The sequence below is a fragment of the Lactuca serriola genome, chromosome 5 (assembly GCF_051521515.1).
Source record: "Lactuca serriola cultivar US96UC23 chromosome 5, Lser_US96UC23_V15, whole genome shotgun sequence".
NCBI classification, from domain to species: Eukaryota; Viridiplantae; Streptophyta; class Magnoliopsida; order Asterales; family Asteraceae; genus Lactuca; species Lactuca serriola.
Window position 1 is genome coordinate 276,607,068 of NC_136412.1, and position 7,157 is coordinate 276,614,224.

Consider the following 7,157-nt stretch of genomic DNA (forward strand, 5'->3'; position numbering starts at 1 on the left):
ATGTGATTTTTGGATTCGTGAAGTCCAATTCTTGGGTCACGTGGTCAACCAGGAAGGGATAATGGTTGATCCAGCAAAGATTGAAGCTGTAATGAAGTGGGAACAACCGAAAAGTCCCACGGAGATCCGAAGCTTTTTAGGATTAGCCGGATATTACCGAAGGTTTATCCAAGGCTTTTCTTCGATTGCTACTCCATTGACAGCTTTGACCCACAAAGGAGCTGCTTATGCTTGGAGTGAGAAGCATAAAGAAGCATTCGAGAAGCTAAAGAAGAAACTATGCGAGGCACCGATACTTTCTCTACCCGATGGAGTTGAAGACTTCGCTGTTTATAGCGATGCGTCTGGGGTTGGATTGGGTTGTGTTTTAACCCAAAGAGAAAAGGTGATAGCATATGCGTCTCGACAACTGAAAGAGCATGAAAAGAACTACCCGACTCATGATTTGGAGTTGGCAGCGGTAGTTTTCGCTCTGAAGATATGGAGGCATTACCTCTATGGCACTAAGTGCAAAATTTTCACTGATCATAAGAGTCTCCAATATCTCTTTAATCAGAAGGAATTGAATATGAGGCAACGACGTTGGCTGGAATTACTCAAGGACTACGACTGCGAGATACTTTACCACCCCGGTAAGGCTAATGTTGTTGCTGATGCTCTCAGTCGGAGAGTCAATCTTGAAAGGAAAAGGCCAAGAGCGTTGAGAATTGAAGTTGTCTCGACCATTGTGGAAAGTATAAAGAAAGCTCAAGAGGAAGCTTCTGAGAAAAATGACCGAAAGGAGGAACGTTTGGGTAAAACGTGGTGTTTGGTACGAACGGTCATGGACTGAAGGTATTCCAAGATCGTATTTGGGTACCTAAGTCAGGAGGAATTAGAGATCTTCTGATGGAAGAAGCTCACAAGACCATGTATTCGATTCATCCCGGTAGCACTAAAATGTATAGGGACCTGAAACCCTACTACTGGTGGCCGACGATGAAGCTTGATGTTGCAAAGTATGTGGCCGAGTGTGTGACTTGTGCGAGAGTCAAGACACAACATCAGAAACCGTACGGGAGTTTAGAACCTTTACCTGTGCCTATAGGTAAGTGGGAAGACATTGTCATGGATTTTGTCACTAAACTGCCCAGAACAAAGAATGGTCACGATATGATTTGGGTGGTCGTTGATCGATTCACTAAGAGTGCGCATTTCATAGCAGCCAATGAGAAATGGTCTATGGAAAAGCTTGCGAATTCTTACATAAAGGAAATTGTGAGGCTTCACGGTGTTCCGTTAACAATTGTGTCGGATCGTGATAGTCGTTTCACCTCGCGATTTTGGAAAAGTCTACAAGAGGAATTGGGTACCAAGTTGTGTTTAAGTACAGCTTACCATCCGCAGACTGATGGTCAGAGTGAACGAACGATACAAACACTTGAAGATATGCTGAGAGCATGTACCTTGGAATTCCTAGGTAATTGGGATGAACATTTACCGTTGGTAGAATTTTCCTATAACAATAGTTTTCACTCGAGCATTAAGATGGCACCTTACCAAGCTTTGTATGGACAAAAGTGTCGTACGCCGTCTTGTTGGCTTGAGGCTGGGGAAAAGCAGTTTATGGGACCGGAGATGGTTCATCAGACTGCTGAAAAGTTGAAAATAATTAGGGAAAGAATGTTAGCAGCTCAAGATCGTCAAAAGAGTTATGCTGACAAAAAGCGAAGACCGATGACTTTTGAAGTTGGGGATTCGGTTTTGCTTAAAGTCTCGCCGTGGAAGGGACTTATAAGATTTGGTAAAAGGGGAAAATTAAGTCCAAGGTTTATTGGACCGTTTAAAGTCCTTCAGAGGATTGGGAACCAAGCTTACAAGCTCGAACTACCAGAAGAACTGAATGGAATTCATAACACTTTCCATGTGTGTTATTTGAGGAAGTTCACGGGAGAAGTTCCCGACATGATTCCACTTTCGGAGTTGAGAATTGATGAGAACAAAAGGTTGATTGAAGAACCAGAGGCAATCGTTGACCGAAAGACTAAGAAGTTGCGACGCAAGATGGTCGAGTTAGTTCTTGTCCGATGGAAACACACGAATGGGCTAAACCTCACCTGGGAGACGGAGAGTGACATGATGAGTCGCTATCCGCATTTGTTTGTTGATGTGTGATTCCGGGGACGGAATCATTCTAAGGTGGAGAGAATTGTAACGCCTGTGTTTCTGGGCTTGCCATTTTTAGCAATGTAATAGTCTAGGTTAAACTTTGTAACTCAACTTGAAATAATAAGAATGTATTATTTGTGAATTATGTGAATTATGTGATTTATGTGTTTATTTTCTTGATTTTTATAATTTAATGAATTAAGAATGAAATAAGCGTCAAAATTAAAGTGTGAGATACGCCTGATATCTTTGCATAAAGTTGTAGTGGTTGAAACAAGGATTCCGGAGATATAAGGAATGCCAAAATCCGAGTTATAACGAAGAAGTTATGACCTGTCGAAGTTTCGAGACAGAACCGGTACGACGCCGAGCGACGTAAAATATGAATTTAAGATAGAGCGATATTTAGCCTTAACAATCTAAATGAAAGTCGTAGATTTCGTTAAACCGAGAGCGTGCATAAAAGGAACGCCCAAATCTGACTTCGTATGAGGAAGTTATGATTTTCTGAAGTTTCGACGTGGCAGTATGCAGCCCGAATACTCGATTTGAGATCGAGCGGTTTTTAGCCGAAACAATCTAAATGAGAATCGAAGATCTCGTTGTTAGTAGCGAAACGATGAAAATTTAGGCGAGAACGGACGTCAGACGAAGAAGTTATGAATTTATAACGAAGTTTTTCTGTCCCGGCCTTCTAAAAATAAATAATAAAAATAAAAGTCAAAATTAGCCAATGGAGTCTAAATGAAAGTTGTAGAGTATGGTCTGACCTTCGCGTGGATATAAAGAACGTCGAAAACGGAGCTCGTATGCGAAAGTTACGCAATTTAGAAAATTGACAAGTCAATTACGCCCCGCGTAATTTGAGTACGCCCCGCGTACTCAGTCGGATGCAACTTGTCTGACCAATACTCGAGTGCCGCCAGTCGACGCATGCAGTGACGTCAAAGTACGCCCTGCGTAACCGAGTACGCCCCGCGTACTGAGTACGCCCTGCGTAATTTGAGATTACGCCCCGCGTAATCCCAGACCCTCAGCCTATAAATAGAACTCGAATTCAGCCATTTTCTCTTGTTCAAACTCTTCTCTCTCTCTAAGTTTTGCCTCGTTTTGCGTGCCGTTTATACCCCGAATCCCCGGTAGTATTCCCGAGCCCCGAAGCAAGATCCGAAGCCCCGAGAATCCCGAAGAGCGTTATTCCCGAGCCGAAACGCTGCCCGCAAGGAGCCCGGTTTTGTGAAGATCTTCCAGATCTACGGAGAAACACCTCTTCTGCAAGCCGTAGTGCTGCCCGATCATCTTCTGATCAAGTGAGTGTGTAGTTACTTTCATTCCAACACAATATTATGAAGTATTTTATATAAAATACGTGCTATGTGTATATATTTTGTTGTTATATATGTGAATGTATACCCACTCTCTTCTATCTTATAGATCTGATTATTTCTCAATGAAATACGTGTTATGTGTGTGTGCCTCATCTGTTATGTGAAAAATGTTTTGATTGAGCATGCTATACAGGTTTTGAAATTACGTATAAAAATGTATATTTTATCTACTAATATGTTGGGTAGAATATGGGTAGATAGTTGGTGTGTAATAAACAGATGAGAGGCCTCGATGTTGTTTTGATCCAGTCATCTAGCGGAATTTAGATGACGACCACGGACTTTTCTAGACAGTCCAGTGGAACGCTAGCAGGCTCATAACCTGTAGGTGTTAATGAACTTGGGTGTTCATTCGCTGTATTCCATCCCCCCATGGTTGCCTTATTTGACTTATATTGCTGAGGAACCCCCGAAGCATGTGTAGTCGCCCCGATGAAATATTCTTAGACTAGGTCCCTTGTGTTAGTTATTTTAGGGACATAAAGTGAGAATAACGGGAATGGGTAACTGGGTTATTGTTGGTTGATAATAATTAATTAAATTATTTATTGTGGGTTGAAAACCCTATATGCTCACCAGGCTCCCAAGCCTGACCCACTCAGTTGATTTATTTTACAGGAAGTGGCGCAAGAGCTTAAGATGGGCGAACATCAAGTTGTTTTGTTTACAAGTCTGTATATGTATATATTTGTTGAAAGAATTGTAATGCTATCGTTTATGCTTTATGATCTGTATCGGAACATGACATCCCGACTTTTGATTATGAAATGAAATCATATTTCTTTATGAAATGTTTTGATAAATATCCATTTTATCATGTTTTGTTTTTGGGAACAAATTCCGCATCTCTTTTAAAAATTAAAAGGATTTACTCTGAAAATTATTTCAAAAAGCATAAATGAAATCGGTCTTTTCTGGCCGAGATTTTGGGGATGTCACACTACATCACGACCACTACCTTGGCCGGATCGACCAGAATACCCTTCTGGTTGACAAGGTCCCCCAGAAACTGCACCTCGCCCAACCAGAACTCACACTTGGAAAGCTTTGCAAAAAGTCTCTCCCTCCTTAGTTTCTCCAGCACCTCCCTCAGGAGCTCCTAATGCTGTTCCTGAGTTTTGGACTAAACCAAGATGTCATCATTAAAAACTATCATAGACCAATCCAACATCGATCTGCACACGTGGTTCATGAGATCCACAAACGTGGCAAGAGCATTGGTGAGTCTAAACGACATCACCACGAACTCGTAGTGACCATAATGAGTCCGAAAGCCTGTCTTCTGCACATTGTTGTCCCTAACTCGCATCTGGTGATAACATGATGGCATATCAATCTTGGAGAACCAAGATGCACCCTGTAGCTGATCAAATAAATCGTCAATCCTTGGGCGTAGATAACGGTTCTTCACCATTACCTTATTTAGCTCCCGGTAGTCTTTACACATCCGATGTGACCCATCCTTCTTCCTCACAAACAGAATCGGGGCTCCATATGGCGAACTACTCGGCCTGATAAATCCTTTGTCCAACAGCTCCTGCAACTGTGTAGACAACTCCTGCATCTCGGAAGGAGGCAACCGATATGGTGCCTTGGCTATCAGAGCCACACTAGGAACTAGGTCAATCTTGAACTCTACCTGCCTCTCCGGAGGTACCCCAGATAAATCCTCTAGGAACACATCTAGGTACTTCCGTATAACTAGTACATTGTGCACAGCCACCTAAGCCTTCTCACGAATATCCATGACATAAGCGACATAACCTTTGCAACCCTGCTAAAGGTAGTGTCTCGCCCTCGCTGCCAAACACAAAATCGGTCCATACTGCGACCTCCTGACCTGATTCTCCAACCCTCCCCCACTTGGGGTCCTAACTCAAACTAGATGATGCTCGCAGTCGATCACTACCCCATTGGGTCACAACAAGTCCATACCCACGATAACCTTATTCCCTCACAGGGGAATATGGACTAAGTCCACGAAATACTACTTATCGAAAAACTACAATGTACATCCCCGGTGAACCCTCACGACCCGAATGATCCTATCATCCTCAATCTCTACATCAAGGGGACAGTCCAACTCCCCCGGAGCTCCAACAAATCGCTTGCTAAGCGCGAGCGAAGCAAAAGATCGAGTAGCCCCCGAATCAAATAATACCAGAGCAGATATGTGATATTGCCATATTTATACATAGTTTTAGGCAATATTTGAATACATTTTTATACGTATTTTGATTATTTGCATAGAATAATGGTACTTATAAGACTAATTTGTATTTTACAGCTAAAAGAAGTCATTTTAAAGAATAAGGACTAAAACTGACAAAAGAAGGAACTTTGGAGGCTTGGAAGACTAAAGAAAATAAAACCCATGAAAACAGCTTAATCCACGTCGTGGACATCTCCTACACGACGTGGAATGGAAAATTCTAGAAGTTGAGTACGCGCAAAGTCAAAATCCTTGCCTAATAAGGATTATTTCACGCCCACAACGTGAAGTCCTAATCCACGACGTGGAATGCAATTTCATGTTAAGTATATATATATATATATATATATATATATATATATATATATATATACCTTTGACACTTACGGGTTTAGAGGTTGGCTGGAGTTTAGAAGTTCCAGAAGATGAATTTCATAAAGAATTTAGAGAGAAATAAAGCATTGGTATTGGAAAAGAATAGGAAGATCATTACTTTCCTTTTGATTTGGTACAATTCATTATGTATTTATTAATTGAACTTGTGTGCTTTATTTTAGCTATGAGTAGCTAAATCTAGTTGCTTCTATTAGCTAGATGAAGCTGGAACAAATGGTTTGATTATAGTAATTTAGACTTTTTCTTTTTGGTTAATGTCTTGTGTTTGATTGTTTATACATAGCACACTTAATTTGATACTAGATTGCTTTTAATTCTTATTCTGTGTAGTTAGTGACCACTAATCTACATGAATGCGATTAGCTAGTAATTTAGTGAACATTAGATTATTAGAGCTAAGATCAAATCAATCTTAGATAAGTAACTGAAATATTGAATTTGGTTGTGCTGGAGAACTCACATTATGACTATAATTGTGTTTGTCAACTCAATCTTACATAGCTCCAATCCTGTATAATAATTGATTCTGTGTTAAATTATGTATGACCATGCATAGCTCTACATGAATTAATTCAATATTAGTAAATTTGGAATTGAATTGCTAATAATATTTAATTGGTAACCAACGGGAATTGTCATAATTAATAGTTAAACCATTGAGGGAAAGTGGATTCAAACTAACATAAGTGTTTTAATTATTTGATTGAATTGTGTTAAAAATTTTATTTTTATCTAAACTTGCAAAATTACATAAAAACCCATTTTTACTTTTGTTAGAATTTTTGATTAATTTAACAGTAAGTAGGTTAAATAATTAATTTCGTTCCCTGTGTTCGATACCCGATTTTTGTGCTATACTATTTGCGAGGGGTACACTGCCTTGGGTCGAATAACTAGTAGGAGAGTAGGTAAAATTAGGTGTAGCTATTTGCACGCATCAAGTTTTTGGCGCCGTTGCCGGGGAACGACTATTTTAGTTTTTAATTTAATTACTTTAGGTTAATCGATCCTTT